This window comes from Pinus tabuliformis, chromosome 3_1, assembly GCF_031772625.1.
Source record: "Pinus tabuliformis cultivar Carrire ecotype Pingquan chromosome 3_1, CPIR1, whole genome shotgun sequence".
Classification (NCBI taxonomy): Eukaryota; Viridiplantae; Streptophyta; class Pinopsida; order Pinales; family Pinaceae; genus Pinus; species Pinus tabuliformis.
The window spans coordinates 603,619,638-603,643,154 of NC_142301.1; positions in this window are offsets into that span (position 1 = coordinate 603,619,638).

Below are 23,517 nucleotides of genomic sequence, written 5' to 3' on the forward strand. Positions count from 1 at the left end.
TGAAGAGGTAGTTGAATTTTGTTTCTATATCTATATTTGTGTCTTCATTATAATTAAACATACTATTCAAATGATGTTTCTATTATTGGAACTTGTTACAGTGCCTTGGATGTTTTTTCCAAAACCTCTCCTTTAAAAGAAAAACATCGATTAATAGTGTAGCTTTGAAAGAAATGTTTGATTCAAGGGTAATAATGTTTTAACACTCAATGGTTATCATAGTTCTTTACCAATAGAATTTTTATTGTTTGAATTCATGGAAAATAGAAGTTTGGAAAAATAATCATTTACACAAAATATTTAAACTAAGGTGTTTTCAGTATTACTATGAAAGATATAACAAATAGACCTTTCACTTAGAATTTGCAGTAGCTACAACAAAAATTGGGTATCTGCAAAGGACTATAATTCAAGACCAACAAAGTAGACCTAATTGATGTAAATGGAAATCGATATGAAGAAATTTTAGTAACGTGTTTTTTTATTGGAGGAGGATCCATTACATTGAGATTTAATTAGAATTCAATGGAAGCATCATTTTATCTTAGATGATATTGAGGACGAGGCTTAGGTTTATAATTTTTTAACGATTTTCTAAAAAAAATTGAGGAAGTAAGATTTATTATTAAAATGGAAAAAAAACAATTATAAGTGGTAAGTGTTTCTACATGACAACCATGGTAAGTGTTTCTACATGACAACCAATAGTTATAAAACTTAGAGTGTACACAAGAACCAAACCTAAGAAGCTAAACTACAACTGAAGTTCTTATAGTATGTTACCCATTTTTTCAAAGTAAGTCCTAGTTACACAAGTTCAAAATAATTATTTGCATGGGGATAAAGGGTTGCATGAGGATATGAAACGTCTTTAGTGGGAGGGAATGTTGAGTCACAAAAATTACCATCTTTCCACATCATTTTTCCATCTTTTCATGGCCTTTACCTTCACCTTAAACCTTTTTCTTCTTTCTCATAACTTTGTATTAAGTCCATTTTAATGCTTTAGTGGGATTTCATTTAAGGTATTTTTCATTGAATTTATTTTAGCACTTTAGAATTTATTAATAAATATTAGAAAAATAACATACTTTCACTCATGTTTCAAAATTGGGTTAGTTTATTGCTGACTAAAGGAACAGACAAATCTTGTAATGATGCATATTTTTACCACTTTCTTTAAATTTGATTTTCATCTTCAAAAATTAAAGATATTTCATGAATTTGGGATTAGTAATGAATTATCTTCTATATGGAAAGAATATTGGCACTTTTTATGATTAGTTGTGCTTTATTATAAATAATATTGATGATATTATTGTCTTGCTAATTATTTGCAAATTGTTGTAAACACGTGAGAAAATTTTCTGTGAGTGACATGAAGAGTTTTGTTGTAATGACTTTGAGTCTTATTGTTGGGTTTAAGTAGTCCCTCTAGGAATGAAACATGTATATTCATCATAAAGAATATAAATATATTTTTCATGGCAAAAAGGTAAATTAGTAAATAAATAAAAAAACAAATGAGAAAAACATTTATTATTTATTATTTCAATTTCAAAGCATATTTATGTTTAAATAAGAATTCTTTCGCCCTTCTAAAGAATGACTCTTTCAGTGTATGTCCAACATATGATGGAATGGAATAAATATTCTTAAAATTTTCTTTCACATAGATTGTCATGTTATAATCTTATGTATAGTAATATTTCATTTATTTTCAACATGTTATAATATAATTTGCTTCCTTCCTTTTTTGAAAATTATTATGACTCCATGAGATCATGATGGTATTTTGTTGTATTTTCCTTTATCCAAGAATATCTTATAATTGTCTATTGATGCATGCGTGTTTCAATATGAAATGATTCTTAATACCATATAATAGTTTTTTTCCATATTAAAGATTCATGGAAACATGTCCAACATGCGATGGAATGGAATGAAACTTCTTAACTTTTTCTTTTAAATAGATTGTGATGTTATAGTATTATGTATAGTATTATTTTATTTATTTTCAACATGTTATAATATAATTTTCTTCCTTCATTTTTTGAATATTATTATGACTCAAGGAGATCATGATGGTATTTTGCTCTATTTTCCTTTATGCAAAGATATCTTATAATTGTATTTACATTGATGCACGTTTCAATATGAAATGATTCTTTTATGATCGTATAATAGCTTTTTTACCATAATAATGATTCATGGAAACACGAAGTGCTTAAATCATGTCAAGAGATAACTCAATGACAATAAGCTCCAATACCATGATCGATGTTCAAGTATAAGATCACTGTCAAGAATAATTAATTTTATTTTAATTAATGAAGTATTATGTGTTTCATTTTTCATAGCTAATACCAATACATTGAATTATATTCTAAAATATACTAAATATATTATTATTGTAGAAAATTAAGAGTTAAAGAGTGTATACTTAACTGTAACCTAATCTATAACCCCTGTGGATATAGTAAAATATAATATAGTGATGAATTTTCTTATAATTTTAGAATTGTAAACGAGGTATCACTAATTTTTGGTAGATAGGGGCACCATATTAAAATAAACATGCTCACAGAAAATCACCACAGCGTAGCTTTGATGGCTATGAATTTAAGAGAAATGTACTATTCTTAATACTTATAATAAATTCCTATTTTGTTGGTCACCTACATGATTTAGAATAAAAAATATTTGAGATCCATGGGAGATTTTAAATGGTGCATACTATATATAAAATGGAATTCATTACATTAATTAGATATTTATAAAGCTTCATTTGTTTAATTATAAGTGGTGAGAATATTCAACTCAAGAACTATTAAGTAGTCAATTATCCAAATGAAACAAACTTCATAGTCAAAACTTTGGTGAAGAATATATATTTGAAGTTGATCTAATGTGAAGAGGTAGTTGAATTTTGTTTCCATATCTATATTTGTGTCCTCATTATAATTAAGAGTACTATTCAAATGATGTTTCTACTATTGGAACTTGTTATAGTGTCGGGATGCTTTTTCCAAAAAAGAAAAACATCGATTAATAGTGTAGCTTTGAAACAAACGTTTGATGCAAGGGTAATAATGTTTTAACACTCAATGGTTATCATATTTCTTTATCAATAAACCTTTTATTGTTTGAATTCATGCAAAATATAAGTTTGGAAAAATAATTATTTACACAATCTTTAAACTAGGGTCTTTTCAATGTTACCATGAAAGATATAACAAATAGACCGTTCACTTAGAATTTGCAGTGGCTATAACAAGAATTGGGTATCTCGAAAAGACTATAATTCAAGACCAACAAAGTAGATGTGGTTGATGTAAAGGGCAATAGATATGAGGAAATTTTAGTAACTTTAAGTGGTATTCATTGGAAGCATCATTTTAGGTTAGATGATAATGAGGATGAGACTTAGGTTTATTAATTTTTTAACGATTCCTGAATTGGGTATCCGGAAACAAGGTAGACATGGTTGATGTGAAGGGAAATAGCTATGAGTAAATTACAGTAACTTTATTTTTTATTGGAGGAGAATCCATTACATTTAGATTTAATTGGTATTCACTAGAAGCATCATTTCAGCTTAGCTTAGATGATATTGATGACGGGACATAGGTTTATAATTTTTTTAACGATTTTCTACAAAAATATTGAGGAAGTAAGATTTATTATTACAATGGCAAAGAAAACAAGTTATCTAATTTACTTATTTTTTCAAAGGAAGTTCTAGTTACACAAGTTCAAAAAATTTAGTTGTATGGGGATAAAGGGTTGCATGAGGATATGCGACATCTTTAGTGGGAGGGAATGTTGAGTCACAAAAATTACCATCTTTCCACATCTTTTTTCCATCTTTTCAAGACTTTTTCTTTGATTTTAAATCCTTTTCTTCTTTCTCATAACCTTGTATTAAGTCCATTTTAAAGCTTTAAGTGGGATTTGATTTAAGTTAATTTTCAATGAATTTATTTTAGAACTTTAGAATTTAATAATAAATATTAGGAAAATAACATACTTCCACTTATGTTTCAAAACCAGGTTAGTTTATTGGTGATTAAAGAAACAAAAAAATCTTGTAATGATGCATATTTTTATCACTTTTTCCAAGTTTGAGTTTCATCTTCAAGAATTAAAGATATTTCATGAATTTGGGATTAGTAATGAATTATCTTCTATATGGAAAGAATATTGCACCTTTGATGATTAGTCGTGCTTTATTATAAATAATATTGATCATATTATTGACTTGCTAATTATTAGAAAATTGTTGTAACCACATGAAAAAAATTGTTGTAATGACTTTGAGTCTTATTGTTGGGTTTAAGTAGTGCCTCTAGGAATGAAACATGTATATTCATACAGAAGATAAATATATTTTTCATGGCATAAAAGTAAATTAGTAAAAAAAAAATAGACAAATGAGAAAAACATTTAATATTTATTATTACAATTTCAAAGCATGTTTATGTTTAAATAAGAATGCCTTCATCCTTCTAAAAAAGGACTCTTTCAATATATGTCCAACATATGATGGAATGGAATAAAGCTTCTTAAAATTTTATTTCACATAGATTGTCATGTTATAGTCTTGTATATAATATTATTTCATTTATTTTCAACATGTTATAATATAATTTGCTTCCTTCCTTTTTTTGAATATTATTATGACTCAATGAGATCATGATGGTATTTTACTCTATTTTCCTTTATACAAAGATATCTTATAATTGTCTTTACATTGATGCAAGTGTGTTTCATTTTGAAATTATTCTTCTGATATCATATAATAGTTTTTTTCCCATAGTAATGATTCATGGAAACACGTCCCACATGCGATGGAATAGAATAAAGCTTCTTAAAATTTTCTTTCACATAAATTGTCATCTTATAGTATTATGTATAGTATTATTTCATTTGTTTTCAACATGTTATAATATAATTTCCTTCTTCCGTTTTTGAATATTGTTATGACTCAATGAGATCATGATGGTATTTTGCTCTATTTTCCTTTATGCCAGGATATATTATAATTGTCTTTACATTGAAGCAAGTATGTCTCAATATAAAATGATTCTTTTAATAGCATCCAACATGTGATGGAATGGAATAAAGCTTCTTAAATTTTTATTTCACATAGATTGTCATGTTATAGCCTTATGTATAGTATTATTTCATTTATTTTCAACATGTTATAATATAATTTCCTTCCTTCATTTTTTAAATATTATTATGAATCAATGACATCATGATGGTATTTTGCTCTATTTTCCTTTATGTAGATATATCTTATAATTGTCTTTACATTGGTGCAAGTGTGTTTCACTATTAAATCATTCTTTTAATATCATATAATAGTTTTTTTCCTATAATAATGATTAATGGAAACACAAAGTGCTTAAATCACAGCAAGAGATAATTCAATGACAATAAGCTCGAATACCATAATCGATGACTCAATGACAATAAGCTCGAATACCATAATCGATGTTCAAGTACAAAATCATGGTCAAGAATAATTAATTTTTATTTCGATTGATAAGGTGTGATGTTTTTTTTATTTTTTATACTTAATACCGATACATTGAATTATATTCTAAAATATACCAAATAGATTATTAGTGTAGAAACATTAAGATTTAAAGATTGAATACTTAACTATAACCTAATTTATAACACCTATGGATATAGTAAAATATAATATAGTGATGGATTTGGAGTTTGTTTCATTTACTTCATGCAAATCGATTTCATAAGTTTAAGCAAATAAAATAAACAAATATTTTTAGGTATATCACAATACAAATAATCTAGTTATGCAGATATTGTATTTGCATTTCACAATTTTACATAATTTGGGTTTATAATAGATTGTTACACAAATTTTTAAAATAAATTACCTATCATGTTCCATTACATATAAGTCATATTCACCATTACCAGAAGACTGATTGAAGCACCAACCAAACTTGGGTGAGTGAAATAGTGGTAGTACAATATATGCTAAAATTATATGATTTGACACTTAAAATTTCATGGTGCACAACAAAGTTTCATAAGCATAAAAGGGTGGTCTACCTAGAACACTTAATTCTGAGCCTTTTTCAAAAATATGTCACAAAGTGTTTACTCCACATAAGGATTTCAAAGTGAATTCAAAAAGGGCAAGGAGGATGTACTCAATTTCTAAGAAGTTTTCTAATGTTTTTTTCATTTTTTTCTCAAAAATAATTTATTCATTTTTCAATAAAATAAATTTATTTTACTTAAAATTTATAAATTATATAAATTCTTTAAAAATAATTCAAAATAAATAAATATTTTCAATAGAAAAACATTTATATTTTATATTTCAAAAATAAATAAATTATCCATAAAATTTAACATTATTAATTTTAAAAAAAAATCTACACTATGATTTTTTTTTAAATATAACTATTAAGTTCTTTATGATTTTCTGAAACTAGCAATTGCACCAGATGTTGCAAAAGATAAGGCAGTATAATATGAAAGAATAGCATTAAATTGTTACTCATAGCATTGAAAGGAGTAGCATTAAACTGTTACTTGTAGCATTAAATTTTTACTCTTCCATGATGATAGTGAAAGTGTCACCAAATGTTTCCAAAGGATGTAAGTAGAATTTTGGATCTTAGTTAAACAGGGGGCCTCAAAAATTGCATCATTGACATGACAAGAGTAACCACAATATAAGGTTCTATCTTTTTCGTTATTTAGAGTAGGAAGAATGCATTTTAAAGATAGAAAATATCTGTATCCTTAGCAATTATTGACCAAAAGACCCTGATTTGGTCTTTTGGTTAAACATCCATATGTATTTTCACTTGAAACACTTGTGTTTGAAGTATTTTCTTACTTGAATGGTTCGAATTTATCCACACCCTATTTGTATATCCCAACTTTCTTTGGATTCAAGATTTCTTGCAATTGATATAGCTCTGTTGGGTTTCACTGACATCCATTTACATTGTTCCCCTAATTCAAACTCTAGCAAACATTTTTGTCATTATGTTTATGATCAGTATGTGAATGATTGGATCATTTTGGATAAATTATAAGAAGATTCAGTTGAAGCCAAAATATGAATCTTTTGAACTCAAGGATGTTGAAAATATTTAACTAAATTCTTGAGTTGTTTTCTTTTTCTTCATTTTGGATAAATTATACGAAGATCAAGTTGAAGTCAAAATATGAATCTTTTGAACTCAAGGATGTTGAAAATATTTCACTAAAATTTTGAGTTATTTTCTTTTTCTTATTTTGAATAAATTATAAGAATATCAAATTAAAGCCAAAATATAAATTTTTTGAACTCAAAGATGTTGGAAATTTTATTAAATTTTTGAGTTTTTTTTTTTCATTAGTATACTGCCGCTAATGACTTAATTCAAAAAAAAAATTCCATAGTTATACAGGTCAAACCTCATCCACCGAACGTACATGATTGTATGTGGTTTGGCATTTTTCCTACTTGTTGCATTTGGGTGAAAAGTTCAGTTTCATTCTCACCATGCGGGTGCATTCCATACGCTCCAAGCATTGTATTCCGTGATTGCAATCATTGTACTCCATGAGACCTTGTCTTTTTTAGACATGTTAGTCAAAATATTTATTAAAATCTCATACTAAAAATGATTAGTGTGGAGCTTTCTTTGTTAATCAAGTTGTCATTTATTAAAATTTCATGGTAAAAATGATTAGTATGGAGATTTAATTGTTAATTAAGTTGTCTATTTGGTAGGTTGACGTTGAAAATGTTTAGGAAAATGGTTGCAATGATTAAGATTGATCTTAATTAGAAGAAGAGGGGTTAAAAAAATAAAACCATATGATGACATCTCCATTTCTATATTGGGTACAACGCTAAATGTAGAAAAAATGATATACATAAAAAATCACATTGTAATTTTCATTTCCATATTGGTTGTAACTATCAATTGATTGATTGGCATTTATAATGAAATTAAGAAAATGTGCAATAATCCTTATATAAAATAAAATTAATGATTTTTATTTTCCAAAATATCAAACAATATCTCACTCTCACAATATCCCACCCACAATATCCCAATGTAATGTGGAAGAAAGAGTATACATGCAAAATGACATTGGAATGTTCATTTCCATATTGAGTGTAACTATCAATTGATTGATTGGTGCAATTCTCTATGTGAAGAAAGGATATATTGGAATCTTCATTTTCATATTGGGTGCGTAATTATGTCTTGATTAATTGGAATTTATAATGAAATTAAAAAAATACAACAATTGATTGATAGGAATTTATAATGAAATTAAAAAAAGTACAATAATCGCTATATATAGTAAACAGTTTTCACTTTCTAAAATATCAAATATATCAGATCACTCTATCATAATAAATTGAATAATTTTGGAATAAATTACATTTTAAAAATAAAGGTTTTTTAACAAATTAATGAACAAATAATGAATTCCATTATTTATTCTTATAATTCTATTAATAGTAATGACATCAATTATTTATTATTTTATATTATAAATTTGAAAATTTAATTTTGAAAATAATTCAGGATAAGAATAAGAATAAAATGGATAGCAGTAATCGTCAATGATTTGACCCGACTACTCTTACGTCAAACTCCATGATCTTCCCCCAAAATCTACCATAAAAATAATTTTGGAAAAAACTAAGAGGATAAAAACAATTTGCAGGTTGGCAGTGTGAATAGAGACGACTCCGCTCCATCTTATGGAAATCTCGACACTTTCCATCCCTCAGCTCTGCTGTCTCCTTTAGCGGCTGAAATTAGCAAATCCTGAACACAACTCTCGCTTGCGTGCATCACATATCTCTTGAGCGAGTCATCGCTGACAGACCTTCAAAACTCCCAACCAGAAATCTTAGCCACATTTGGTGTCCAAATTATAATGCAAAAATCGCAATTTCTAATTTTTTTTTTCTTTCGTTCAGCCAACTCTTACTATACTCGACTTTGTTCAACGGAGGCCATGCGGCGCAGAGCCTTGGACTGCATCCCAAAATGTAAAGATCGTCAGATCATAAAACTAAGCTACTAACTAGGGCTGCAGAATTGAAATAGGAGGAAGCCCCCTGATGCCCACATATTCATGTGGACTATTGCATTTGGCAGTTATAAGTGGAGATTAATGCTACCATTTTTGTCAGCGGTAGGCACACCTGTAATGAGGTTGCGATCATGGTCGAAGGCCAAGTAAAAATAAAGATTCTGGGTGCTTCAACAGTGGTTCCGGCCATCGCCACCGAGAATCATACCATGTTCCTCTTTAATATCGACTAGATTTGGATTCCCATTGTTAAGTCTCAGTCCGTGATGTTCTATAAAACAAATCCAGATATGGATTCCCATTGTTAAGTCTCAGTCCGTGATGTTCTATAAAACAAATCCAGATATGGATTCCCATTGTTAAGTCTCACTCCGTGATGTTCTATTAAACAAATCCAGATATGGATTCCCATTGTTAAGTCTCACTCCGTGATGTTCTATAAAACAAATCCAGATTTGGATTTTAATACGGTCCTAGATATGTTGAAGAGGAGGATAACTCTGGAAGAAACAGTTCAACAAGAAGTAGTTATATGATTATTTTTTTAAATATGTTTATGTTTATATGATTAGTTTTTTAAACATATTTATTATATATTTTCTATGTTATACAAGTTTCCAGTACGACGGTATTTCTAGGAACGAGTATTTGGCACGGCTAAAAATATGGTCCAAATCCAAATTTACAGGAGACCGTCGTAATAATATAACATATTAAAATTAAATATATATTAAAAATAAAAATAAAATAATTTATTTATTTCCATTCAAAATTTGTTAATCAAATTCCATCTTGCAAAGAAACATGTAAAAGATTGCACTTTGAAACGTTACCAAAAAAAATCAAAATATTAATCCATTAACAATTTCTCAATCAAATTTCTCCTAAGCAAAGAAACATGCAGAACTCCCAAACAGTGAAAGAGATTGTTATTACTCGATTAAGTGATTTCATGCAACACTATATGTTAAGTCATTGGTTCAATTATTCGCCCTTGATGTAACCTCACCAATATTATAAATATTACATCTAATAATAATAGAGATAAGAAAAAATAAAATATATATTAATAGTAATTAAAAAAAATTAAAACAATAGAGTTTAAATCCAATGTTATTTTAAAAAGAGTTTGTATAATAAAATTATAAATTTCCAAGTTAGTATATATTTTATATTTAAATAAATATGAAAATTAAATTAAAAATTATTTTTTTAATAATATTTATATTTCATAATTTCAATTATTTTTTTCCCTTTAGTATTCCATCTTTTGTCCCTTCAGTTTGGGCAATAATGATGGTTTTTCTAGCTGCCAACAATCTTCCTAAATTCTTTTATATCCATCTGTCATCTGCCTATATGAGGAGAATGAAAAGTTTTCCAATGACAAAGACCAGGATTGGCCAGAAGGCTCATCTTCATTTTGATAGAAAGGTTTTCCATAAACAGGTTGTTTCTCTTAGTTCCAGACCATATCCAAATCTAAACCCAACGACGTACCCTTCTCTTCACATAGTTCCATCATTTAAGCAGCACCCAAGCTAGCAATGTCAAATACACCTACGTTTGCACTTATTCATTGTAGTGAAGCTCCCAAAAGGTAAAAAATGGGTTGCAGTGAAGCTCCGAAAAAGCTCCAAAGTACCCGTTGAAGCTCACGGCTATTTTGGAGCATTTTCGATCAGCTCCCAAACTCCCAGGAGCGGGGGAGCTTCGAGTACGTGCTCTCAATCCCTGGGAGCAGTACCCGTGTAACTATGCATATTTTAATTATTAGTTTTTTCATAATTATTAATTATTAATATAATAAATTAAAACTCTTCAATTGTCTAGCATTCCATTTAATGGTGTGCATACTAGCACACAGTGGCAACCAAAAAATTGTTTTAAAAAGGAAACACTTTACAAAGTAATTATAACTATTCATATTTAAATCTTTAAAATTGTGATTATTCTTTAAAATATGATTATTCATATTTAAATTTAATTATAACTATTTATATTTCGGACAAAATCACATTGAAGATTTTGGTTGACACGTTTCGAACCAACAAGTGTTGTTCATCTTAAGGACACGATGAAGAAACAGATCTTAAAAAAAAAAAAAATAAGGATACAACTCAACCTAATAGCTAAAAAAACTATATTTGACGTGGAGAGAAAAAAAAAAAAAAAAACTATTTAATAATATTTAGATAAATTTTATTAATTTATAAATATTCATATTTAAATCTTTAAAATGTTATATGCCATGATTATTCTTTAAAGTATTACTACTCATATTTAAATTTTACACGAATCAAACTTTTTGTTTTAAATAGATATGTTTTTTATTATATTTATTTATTTATTATTTAATACAAATAATTATTTATATAATAATATTATTTTTTAAAATATTCAATAAACATTTATAAAAATAAGTTATTTTAATAATTTAAAATTAAATAAAAAATATATATTTTTCCATTAAATTATCACATTTGTTCTATAACTGATATTATTGTAATATCTCACCTCACTCAGAGTCTTTGCAAGCATTTGAATATTTTTAATTATTTTTATGATTTACATGCATACTATAAATTAATTTTGAAAAATTTGATATTGTGATTTAATATAATTTGAAAAGTGTTTCAGTGTTCAAACTTGTTATAACAAAGAACATTTTTTTTTTTTTTAAATGGAAAGGGCTAGTTCCTTTTAGAAGCATTATGGGCCCTTTTTTTTTGTACATATATGTGTCAGAATAAACTGATATGCATCACATCGAAACATTTACATTACAGTCAATATATACCATATACGTCAATATATACCATATACGCTGCAGCATCCGCACAACTCCACAGGAATCGAACGTGGCCAGGGTGCGTGCAAACCGACCGCCCCTACTGCTACATCATACACTGGTGTGCAAAGAACACTTGATTGACAGAATTACACACATTCTTGTTATATATCATATATCTAAAATCTATATTTCGCCTGCAAATAAAATCCGAAAGCTAAACCGACTAATTTAACTTCTGGACAATATTAAACTCGGCAGTTAGTGATATTGTTTTTTTAAGTAATATGCCATGTGCATATTCATATATGCATCGAGAAATCAACGTCATCCCACATTGTCGAGTCCCCCATTCCGTCGTCTTCCGAGCAGGGATCAAAATTGAACACATCAGAGTCTTTCAAAGGGTCTCTGGCATGTCAGAGAAGTAGGGGAAAATTTTACCAGTCAAAAAAAATTTAAAAATTGATTTTTGTCATTTAAAAAAAAATTGGAATAATATCTTAAAATTTTCTACGAAGTGCTGTCAAATTGTCAACCTTTTATTTAAATTTCATTTTTTCTGAATTTAGAATTTTAGGAATGTTGAATTTGTAAATTTCTTTTCATGTTAAAACTTAAATCCCATTTCAGAAACTCCCATTTCAAAAACAACAGTTTCCTTTTGAGTTGTTTTTTCTAATTGTGCATATGGTGCAAGTTCTTATTAATTATTATGTCACAATTACCTTTTGATACCATTACATTTGGCAGAGTTGCTCCCATTTCAAAAACAACAGTTTCTTTTTGAGTTGTTTTTTCTAATTGTGCATATGATGGAAGTTCTTATTAATTATTATGTCACAATTACCCTTTGATACCATTACATTTGGTAGTTTCAATTGAGAGCGACTAGATGTCAATATGGGCCATGTATTAGGTCTGTAATTTCACTAGGTTGTGCCTGAAGGCTGCCCAAAGCAAGGTTTGACGACGATTTAAGTTGGAGAGAAACATAGATTCATCATTCAGCAAACGTCTGTCAAGCAAGGTTTAAGCACGATTTATGCTTGGAGAGGAGCACATTCAACAAGCTTCCTAACATACTAGATTTGATTTGTTTGTGGATTCCCAATTCCTTGTATGTTTTCATATTAAAAAAGGAGATACCAAAAACATATACAACTTTGTACACTCTTTTGTTGAATCCTAAACCTGTTTAGAATTCTACTGAATTTTTTCATTCATGCAGTAAACTTAAATTTGATTGAGCTACTTGTATATTGGCTTGAACGTTCTGGTCACAAAAATTTCCTACAAAATTAATCCTTATCTGAACTGGAGCAGGAATATAGGTCTCATGTTTATCCATTAATGGTAAATGCATCTGATATATTAGTTGTGGCTCATATAAGACCTGCCTTATACACAACATCCATGGGATTGTTGTTCCACCATTCTCCTGTGAAAAAATAGAAAGAAATTTGAAAATAATTTACTGTTGTCAATTGAATTGCTCTTTTTTTTTTTTTTTTTTCATTATAGAAGTGCAATCTGAATATGTGCCCTTCTAAATGAAATTAAGACTTGCCCTTCAAATTTGATCACTGCTTCCGAGTAGTTTTGTGTTCCGTTCTCCCGAGATTGGTGCTCTACTATGTCACGTGTATGAATTAAATTAATTATGTATTATTTAGAAATAGGGTGTTAAAAATCTAAATTTATTAAATAAAGGTGGAAATTTAACAAAATATTTTAGAATATTTTAAATAATAATTAAATACTAAATACTAAAAATTATTTTCAAAATATTATATTATATTTATTTATTTAATTAAATTATTTATTTAAAAAAATATAATTGGAACAAATTTAAAAAATTAATTATAATTTTTTAAACATATAATAATAATAATAATATAAAATATGATATTGTAACAAATTTTATAAGTTAAAAATTCTTCTCATAAAATAGGAATGAATTATATATATATATATATATATATATGATGATAATATGAATAATAATAATAATTTAAAATGTCCATAGAGTCTAAAATAGATGGTAATGGTGTGCACTATTAAGTCGTTCCGAAGGTCATTCGTTAGAACCTGGGTGGATTAAACAATTGAAATCGCTTAGATGCCTCGGGTTGCACTTTCTCAAGCCACACATCAAGTCTGATGTAATCTCTCATTAAATGACAATTCACAAAAATAATAATAATATCTTAAAATATATTTGTAATTTTATTTAAACACAAAATTATTAAAATTATTTCATAAATTAGTAGTCTTTGAGTGCGCCACACGTCAAGTCTGACGTAACCTCTCATTAAATCACACTACGCAAATAATAATAATAATATCTTAAAATACATTTGTAATTTTATTTAAACACAAAATTATTGAAATTATTTCATAAATTAGTAGTCTTTAAGTGCGACTTTTTGGAAAGTTTTTTGGTTTATTTTCTGATTTAATTTGTTCATTGAAATCACAAGTTTGACAAATGTACTCTTCACAAGTGCCTCACTACTTTTTGAGAAAAAATAGTAAAAAAACCCAGTTTAAAAAACTGAAATCAAGATTTAATTTGTGATTCTAAGCCAAAAATCCCTCAGATATTCTAAAAAGTCATACTTAAAATTTAAAAATAAAACTAAAATAATTTTTCTTAAAATAAAATCTATTCACTAAAACTATCTCTAAAAAAATAATAATAATAATAATAAAAAATAAATAAATCATGTTTAGTTTTCTTTAAGTATTTTGCAAATTCAAATTTCCATGAATGGATGCATGTTTAGTTTTTATCCTACCAATTTTGCAAAATTAAATTTCCATAAATGAATCAATTACTATGCTTGCAGTGGGCTAGGGTATAATGTATTTAAAAATAAGTTGACCTTTTATTTATTTGCATGTTGACTAAAAATTTCTAAAAAGCATGTAAAGTGGATATTAGAATTTACAAATAATTTATTTTTTCCAATTATTAAATTGAATTTATTTAATTTTTAATGAGTATAAAGGAGAAAAGCTCTTCTTTAGTAATCACTACTTGGCATTTGTCATTCGCACCATGTCGAAGATGATGGGTGACATGACGCGTTATTGTAAATTGGGCAAACATGTATTTAAGCCAACATAGAGTAATGTTGTTTGCACTGAATTGCTTCGCATACAAGCAAATTATATTTTAGTCATTTGTTCACTTTATGTTGTATACAGGGCTTCCATTCCATGTGATGGCAATAATACACTTATTCATTAGAAAGTTAAAAAACCATAAATAATATAATATAGTTTTTTTTTTTTTTAAATAATTTTTTTTTAAAGCTATAAAATAAGAAAATAAATTAAACACCACACAAAAAGGTTTATGGGTTAACAAATTTTCTTAGTTCAAAATGTGTTTGGAATAATTTAAGAACCAACCCTATAAAAATCATGAACAAGTCACTTTAGATTTGTTATTAAATAATGTCAAGTCCTTCGGTACTCCTCACACGCGTTGAGGATTTCAAAGTGGAGTGCCCACCAGAGTGCTTGCACTAGGATTTCAAAGTGGAGTGCCCACCAGAGTGCTTGCACTATGTTCACGCGAGTCTTATTTCACATCCTATTGAAACATAAATGCAGTCTGACATGCTGGGAGTATAGCAGTTTTTTTGCATTTATATTCCCTTCAAAATTGACTTTGACATTTCAGCAACAAGAAACTGTTATTTCCCTTGCATATTAAAAACATTTATGTTTCAATGGGGTCTGAAATAAGAACTGCCCTATGTTCACACTGCCAAAAGTTTGATCATAGGAGCCACACGGGTGGAGAGTGTGGGCATATTTATTTATTGTATCAGTGAAGCATTGAAAATAGCAACAAAGTGTATGTAGTATGTACGTTTTAATAGTTTATTGTGAGTTTTTTATAATATTTGTTCTTTTATAATAACACTGCGTCATTATAAGTTGTTCAATTTTTCCTTTTTTCCCATATTTTCTGATTCAATTTTAAATTTTCGTTTTGCATTCACGTGAAAATAAAAAAATTGATTTTGTTTTAATTTTATTAAATAACATTTCTTAAAATTATGCAAGACATTGCTTTGGACCAACCGCCTAGGCGTAGTTATCCATGAGATACTAGGCGATAACACAAATTGGCAGCATTAATTCAAGACGTGATGTTCTTTCGATTGATCTCACCTTCGCGTGACAACTTGCAGGCCTGAAAATGGCCCTCCTCTGATCGTGTCAATCCGACAATTGATCTCACCTTCGGGTGAACGATATTTAATTATCTTATGATGTTCCATTCCCACTAGATTTTCTTAGCGTTAGTTCCAATATGAACTTTTTTCACTCAACGACCAACATGTTAGGTTAAATATGAACTTCCTTGCAACAAAGGAAAAAAATTTGGCACTCATGAGTATGCATAAAGTGTTAAATGACAAGCATCATAAAGAAATAACCGGCATCTATGTTTAACTCGACACATAATAAATTTTTAATTGTGGCGGCCCGAGAGTCGAGATTATAAAATCTTACACATATCTTTATTCATTCATTAATTTATTCTCATTTCATTTCATAGTACTTTATCAAAACTGTAGCACTGTAATAAAAGTTTACACACATATCATTATTCATTCATTTATTTCTTATGGAACTTTATCAAATAATAAACCATGCGGTAAAATGTTAAATGCGAACCTTGTATTGTTCGAAGCGGAAAATATTTAGTTACAGAATTTGTACATTTTCAACTTTACATGCATAGCAGTGCAAAATAAATAACAGCTCAGTCTTCCATAGCCTCCCAGGGTTTGCTGGATCATCATTTAGTAGATTCCACTAGGGAACTCCCTTGATTAAAATTTGAGATCATGTATTTAAAAACTGAAAGTTGATTTCAATGTACGAATCAATAAGATGAAAAACCGTAAAAAACGTTGTGGGTTAACCAGGATATTATCGTTTTTATTTGTTTCAATTGCAAACTTAAATGCCCAGCCAGCCCGTGTTAGATATTCTACAATATCAGCAATGATTCTGCATGCGGAATAAACTCAAAGATTCATTAAATCTTAATACCCAGGGATACGAGTTACCTCCAGCCATTGGTGATGTTTTGATGAAGGCCACAATCCACTTGAATGCTTCTTCTTCAGCACTCTAGCTTCAATCCAAGCAAAAGAAAAAGAACACAATAATTCTGAAGGCAATTCCAAGCTCTGCTATCTCAGCTAGATGGTGTAAAACTGAAGGGGTTTGAGATAGGAGCTTGGGGACCAAACAGATGAACATATAGCTAAGCTTCCATCAAGCTTCTCATAGCTATGTGTTAGATGTCCACAAATCAAGGCAGAGAACTCGAATCAAAGTGATGGACCACTTTAGTAGCTCTTAATTACAAAATTAGTAATTGCAGTTGCCTTTTCTTAACTTAAGGAAACTACTGCAGTTGGTTTCCATAAGTTAAGGAAAGACTGCAATTCCATAATTGTAGGCAGCAATTGTGCAAAACTTAATGGAGCTAACATTCTCCCACTTGGTCCATACTTCCAAACTTAATGTCTCAACTTAAAAACCATTGATAATCTGTATTAAGCAATAGATACATGAATCATGGCGATAAGTCCTCTAATGACGAGTATTATCTTCCATGTATTACTATGCATTTATTCTTATTATAATTTATGTGGCAACAATTTCTTAATGAATAAACCTTATGTTTATTCTTGGTCCTTCTTAAATGAATTTCTCAAATCAACTTAAGGTGCACATAAATATGAGAAAAAACATCACAATAATTAAGAATTTCATTAACATAACATTGTCCATACAATGAGAAACTACATAATGGAACCAAGTCCCATATTCAATACATGATCCTTGAATTTAAACGGTGGCATGCCCTTAGTCAAAGGATCAGCGATCATTAACTCAATGCTGACGTGCTCAATGACCACTTTCTTTTCTTTAACACGTTCCCTTACAGCTAAATACTTAATGTTGATGTGTTTATTTCGACTCCCATTTTTAGCCATAAAAACAGCAGCTGAATTATCACAATATATTCTCAATGGCTTAGATATAGAATCCATAATTCTAAGCCCATAAATGAAATTCCTAAGCCATACACCATGTATAGTAGCCTCAAAACAGGAGACGAACTCGACTTCCATAGTGGAAGTGGCAATCAAGGTCTGCTTGGCACTCCTCCATGATACAGCTCCACCGGCCAACATAAAAATGTAACCTGATGTTGATTTATGTGAATCAACACATCCAGCAAAGTCAGAATCTGAGTAGCCAATTACTTCCAAGTTGTCCGTCCGTCTATACATAAGCATGTAGTCTTTGGTTCCTTGAAGGTACCTCATAACTTTCTTTGCAGCTCTCCAGTGGTCTAAACCTGGATCACTCTGATATCGTCCCAACATTCCCACAACAAATGCAATGTCAGGTCTTGTGCAGACTTGAGCATACATTAGGCTTCCGACAGCAGAAGCATATGGAATGTTCTTCATTTGTTCCCTTTCAAAGTCGTTCTTCGGGCATTGGTTCAAATTGAACCTATCACCCTTCACAATGGGAGCTACACTTGGTGAACAATCCTTCATCCGAAATCTCTCTAAAATTTTATTAATATAGGTTTCCTGTGACAGACCCAAGATGCCTCGAAATCCGTCTCTATGGATCTTAATGCCAATGACATAAGATGCCTCACCCATATCCTTCATATCAAAAATTTTAGAGAGGAATTGTTTCACCTCATGTAGCAAACCCTTATCATTGGTTGCTAGCAAAAGTTCATCCACATATAAAACAAGAAAACAAATTTTACTCCCACTAACCTTCAGGTATATACATTGATCCATAATGTTTTCTACAAAACCAAAAGAAGAAATTACATTATGGAATTTCAAATACCATTGGCGTGATGCTTGTTTTAAACCATATAATGACTTCTTGAGCTTACAAACCAATTGCTCACCATCACTAGAGGGGAATCCTTCAGGTTGTTTCATGTAAACCTCTTCCTCTAGATCTCCATTAATTCTATCTATGGAGATATGACCTAGTCTCCGGTGCCATAATTTAGAGGAATCTTCATTAATAACACATCGTTTAGTGCCAGTGTGAACATGCTTCATATGTGACATTGTTTTGTAAATTAATGCAGTAAAGACCATTAGACAAAATACCATTCCCAACATAATCAAATTTATAGAATAGACTGAAAGATTTTTCTGAAAAGTTTAAGGAATATCCAAAAGGTTCAAGCCTTGAAACTGAGATCAAGTTTCTAGAAACACTTGGAACATAAAAGGTCTTTTCTAATTCCAAAACAAAACCACTACTTAAAGTTAAATAACATGTTCCTATAGCTTCCACATGCGAGCCCATCTTGTTTCCTGATAAGATGCTTTGCTCACTTCCCACTGGCTTCCTTAGGTTTTGCAAACCTTGCAAGGAATTCGAAATGTGAATTGTTGATCCAGAATCAATCCACCATGTGTTAATATTAACGTTAACCATATTAGATTCATAACAAACAAATGAGATTATTTCCTTAAGTTCGAGAATGTCACAACGAATTTCAGAGAAATTTGCAGGTTGTACTACTGCATCAAAATAAAGAATCACATGCTTATGTTAAAATTGAGGCTTAATAACTTTCATGTTTTACCAATGTAAATCATGCTAAAAAGAATTGAATCAAATGACATAAAAATTGCATGTGGGCTAAATTTTTAATTCAAACAGATTCAATAAAACTTTATGATAAAACTTATTAATTCATAACTCCTGTGGGTAGGTTATGAAATTTTATCCTAATTAATTACATAAATATAATAAAAATTCCTGTGGGATAAAATTTATTATATTCAATGTAAATCATGCTAAAAGGAATTGAATCAAATGACATAAAAATTGCCTGTGGGCTAAATTTTTAATTCAAACAGATTCAATAAAACTTTATGATAAAACTTATTAATTCATAACTCCTGTGGGTAGGTTATGAAATTTTATCCTAATTAATTACATAAATATAATAAAGAGTCATGTGGGATAAAATTTATTATATTCAGTGTAATTAATTACAATTTAATGTCTAAATAATCTTTATGTGATCTTATCAAACAAAATATATAATTTTATTTAATTAAAGATGTTGTGGCTATTCTCTAATTAATTAAAATTATATGGATCACTAGACATTATTTTGCTGCATAAACAAAACTTAACCAGAGAGAAAAGTAATGTTTACTGAAGGGAGTAAGTCAAAATGACATTTTAATAAACTCCATATAACTGTAATAATTTTTCCAGCAAAAATCAAAATTTAAAGCAGTCAGTATTACCGAAAATGACTACAAATTAATTGTTCAATTTATAAACTTAACCCGGAGATTGACTGAAGCAGCGTTGATCTACTTTGCACTTGCATAGAAAATGCAGTTCAAAGGCTAGTTGGCTTGACTTCAGGCTCCGTCCTTAAGTTTATAAAACAACAAAAATTGACCAGCAAACAAGCTATTTTGCTCACAAGATAAATAAAATTAAAATTAAATTTACATTAAATTTCAACAACGCTAATCTGAACTTCATGCAAAATAAACACCCTTTGAACAACAATCATATGCTATCAGAACTCTGACTTCTTTACATATATGTCGGTTGAAGCATATAAATTAAAATGATTGTGGACACTATTATAGGGCATGAAAACAGATAAATGATTTGACAGACATATTATTAGTCAGTCTCACAGTGACAATCATTATGTCGGGTTTTGGGATGATCTACAATATTTGCCATGTTTATAGTTAACGTTACAAACCCTTCCACCTGTACATCATCAGGACAAGCATTCATTATCGGGATGATGAACCTCAGATGGGAAGGTTCGAAACGTTGACCATAAGACATTGTATATGGGCACATATCACATATCATCCCACAATCCAGACCAAATAATGTGTTAATTAATTAACTACAGTTCAGCCATATACTAGAGCGCTCTGATACCAAATGTTAGATATTCTACAATATCAGCAATGATTCTGCATGCGGAATAAACTCAAAGATTCATTAAATCTTAATACCCAAGGATACGAATTACCTCCAGCCATTGGTGATGTTTTGATGAAGGCCACAGTCCACTTGAATGCTTCTTCTTCAGCACTCCAACTTCAATCCAAGCAAAAGAAAAAGAACACAATAATTCTGAAGGCACTTCCAAGCTCTGCTATCTCAGCTAGATGGTGTAAAACTCACTTCCTTAAAAATAATCGCAATGAGAGCAAATACGTTCAGGTTTCAACTCTCGCAGAGTTGATCGATCTCACAAGAAGCATAAGTTATTTTCTAAATTTTCTAAATGCACAGAATTAAAAGACCCATCAACAGAAAGATCCAATATCAGATCTTGTTTGGGCCTGGGATTGATGTAGTATATACAACACCATTAAGCTTGCTCTAAGGCGTGACATTTTACAGAATTTATAATTAACAGCAAACAAGTGCTTTAGAGAAATGCTTAGTGTGTCTCACCCTCCATTAGCCTGACTGGCCTACTGACTTCAAACACAATTTAAAGGTAGCTTTACACATTTCCTTCGCAAAGAACAGTTAAAACATGCACCAAACTTAACAAGGTAAAGGGATTTGAAACCTACTCGAGCCCACATTCGAGAGATTAAGAGATCCGGACGCCCTCGCAGCCTTTAGTGCACGATCCATCATCTAGTCTCGGAAATTGTTTAAATCTGTTGTAGTATTCAACGGGACAGGACTTCGGCTCTTTTAAAGCAATGGAGCATTATTGACATAACAACACAGAAGAGTATTGGGGAAAGAACACCCACAGTCCTCTGCCGTATTACTTTTAATCCTCTTAGATTAATTTCTACGTTTTTTAAAGAGTTGAGTGGGGGCATGGGATGGGGTTTGAACATGCAACCTGTGCTATGCATCTGAGCTAACTGCGAACACCGGGATGAAGTTTTATTATACGAGAAAACAACGTGTGGACATCTATCTGTTTTGATGTATTACTTGATGTGTGTTATTTTTACATCCAAGATTTAATAGATGGGCATGCTGGGTTACGTGCTAAGATGATTTAATTGATTTAAAGGATATATTTCACAATTTTTTTTTTTAAATGACTGCTTGAGATGTATGCCCTTTCGCAATAGAGCTGCGTGCAGATGCGCGAATGTTTTGACTATCGGAACCACACTTGCATTGTTTTTTAGAAGCTTGGGCCAAGCTTATATGATTTTCTACGGAAAAACGATTACCGTCCATTTCCAATTGATCTTGTCCGGGAGGTTGGAAGACAACTGTTGGAATCTGTAGCATGTGTGTAATTTTATTTTTATAAATTCTTTTGTCCGTGTCCCTTCACTAGAATACTCAATTGGTTGGTTTCTTATAGTGCTGCTCCAATTGGTGAATGTTGTGAGCCTTATTTGTTATTTGTTAAGATAATTCTTTCATGATAGATTTACTTTTAAAATTTCTCTTCACATCAAGTTCGGTTTTTATTTTTACGTATGGTTGTAGCCATATTTGAACCTTCACTTCACTTTTTAAAGTTTTGGAGGCTTTCGTTTTTATTACTTTGTCATCATCAAGAATCAATGGGATTTGAATAGGCCTCTTAATTTTATACTAAGTATTTTGTTTAGTGAAGTTGAAATCCTATGTTCTAATACCTCTTTAGTCATCGCTTGTGGAAATTGTGAACATATTCTAACGTTAATGGTCTCCAAAATATAATATTGGATGGTGCCTTGTTTTATGAGATGACATTGCCATGGCTCTTGAAAAGGGTACTAGCAGTATCTATTTAGGATTTTGTTTTCCTAATTTCGCCAGTGATATGTGGCAGATATGCATGAGTTGAATCTCGTTCACACGGATTTAAAGACTGAAAATATACTTTTTGTTTCTTCAGAATATGTAAAGTTTCCAGATTGCAAGGTAGTTGCTAGTATGATGTGGTAATGATTATGATTAAAATTGACTCGGTTGGCACATCGCCTATCTTGATCAGCGAGCATTAGATACTAATTTGTATGGTATTGGAGCGCTCTAGTATATGGCTGAACTGTAGTTAATTAATTAACACATTATTTGGTCTGGATTGTGGGATGATATGTGATATGTGCCCATATACAATGTCTTATGGTCAACGTTTCGAACCTTCCCATCTGAGGTTCATCATCCCGATAATGAATGCTTGTCCTGATGATGTACAGGTGGAAGGGTTTGTAACGTTAACTATAAACATGGCAAATATTGTAGATCATCCCAAAACCCGACATAATGATTGTCACTGTGAGACTGACTAATAATATGTCTGTCAAATCATTTATCTGTTTTCATTCCCTATAATAGTGTCCACAATCAAGGCAGAGAACTCGAATCAAAGTGATGGACCACTTTAGTAGCTCCTAATTACAAAATTAGTAATTGCAGTTGCCTTTTCTTAACTTAAGGAAACTACTGCAGTTGGTTTCCATAAGTTAAGGAAAGACTGCAATTCCATAATTGTAGGCAGCAATTGTGCAAAACTTAATGGAGCTAACAGCCCGCCCTTCCTTTCTTGTCTAGGA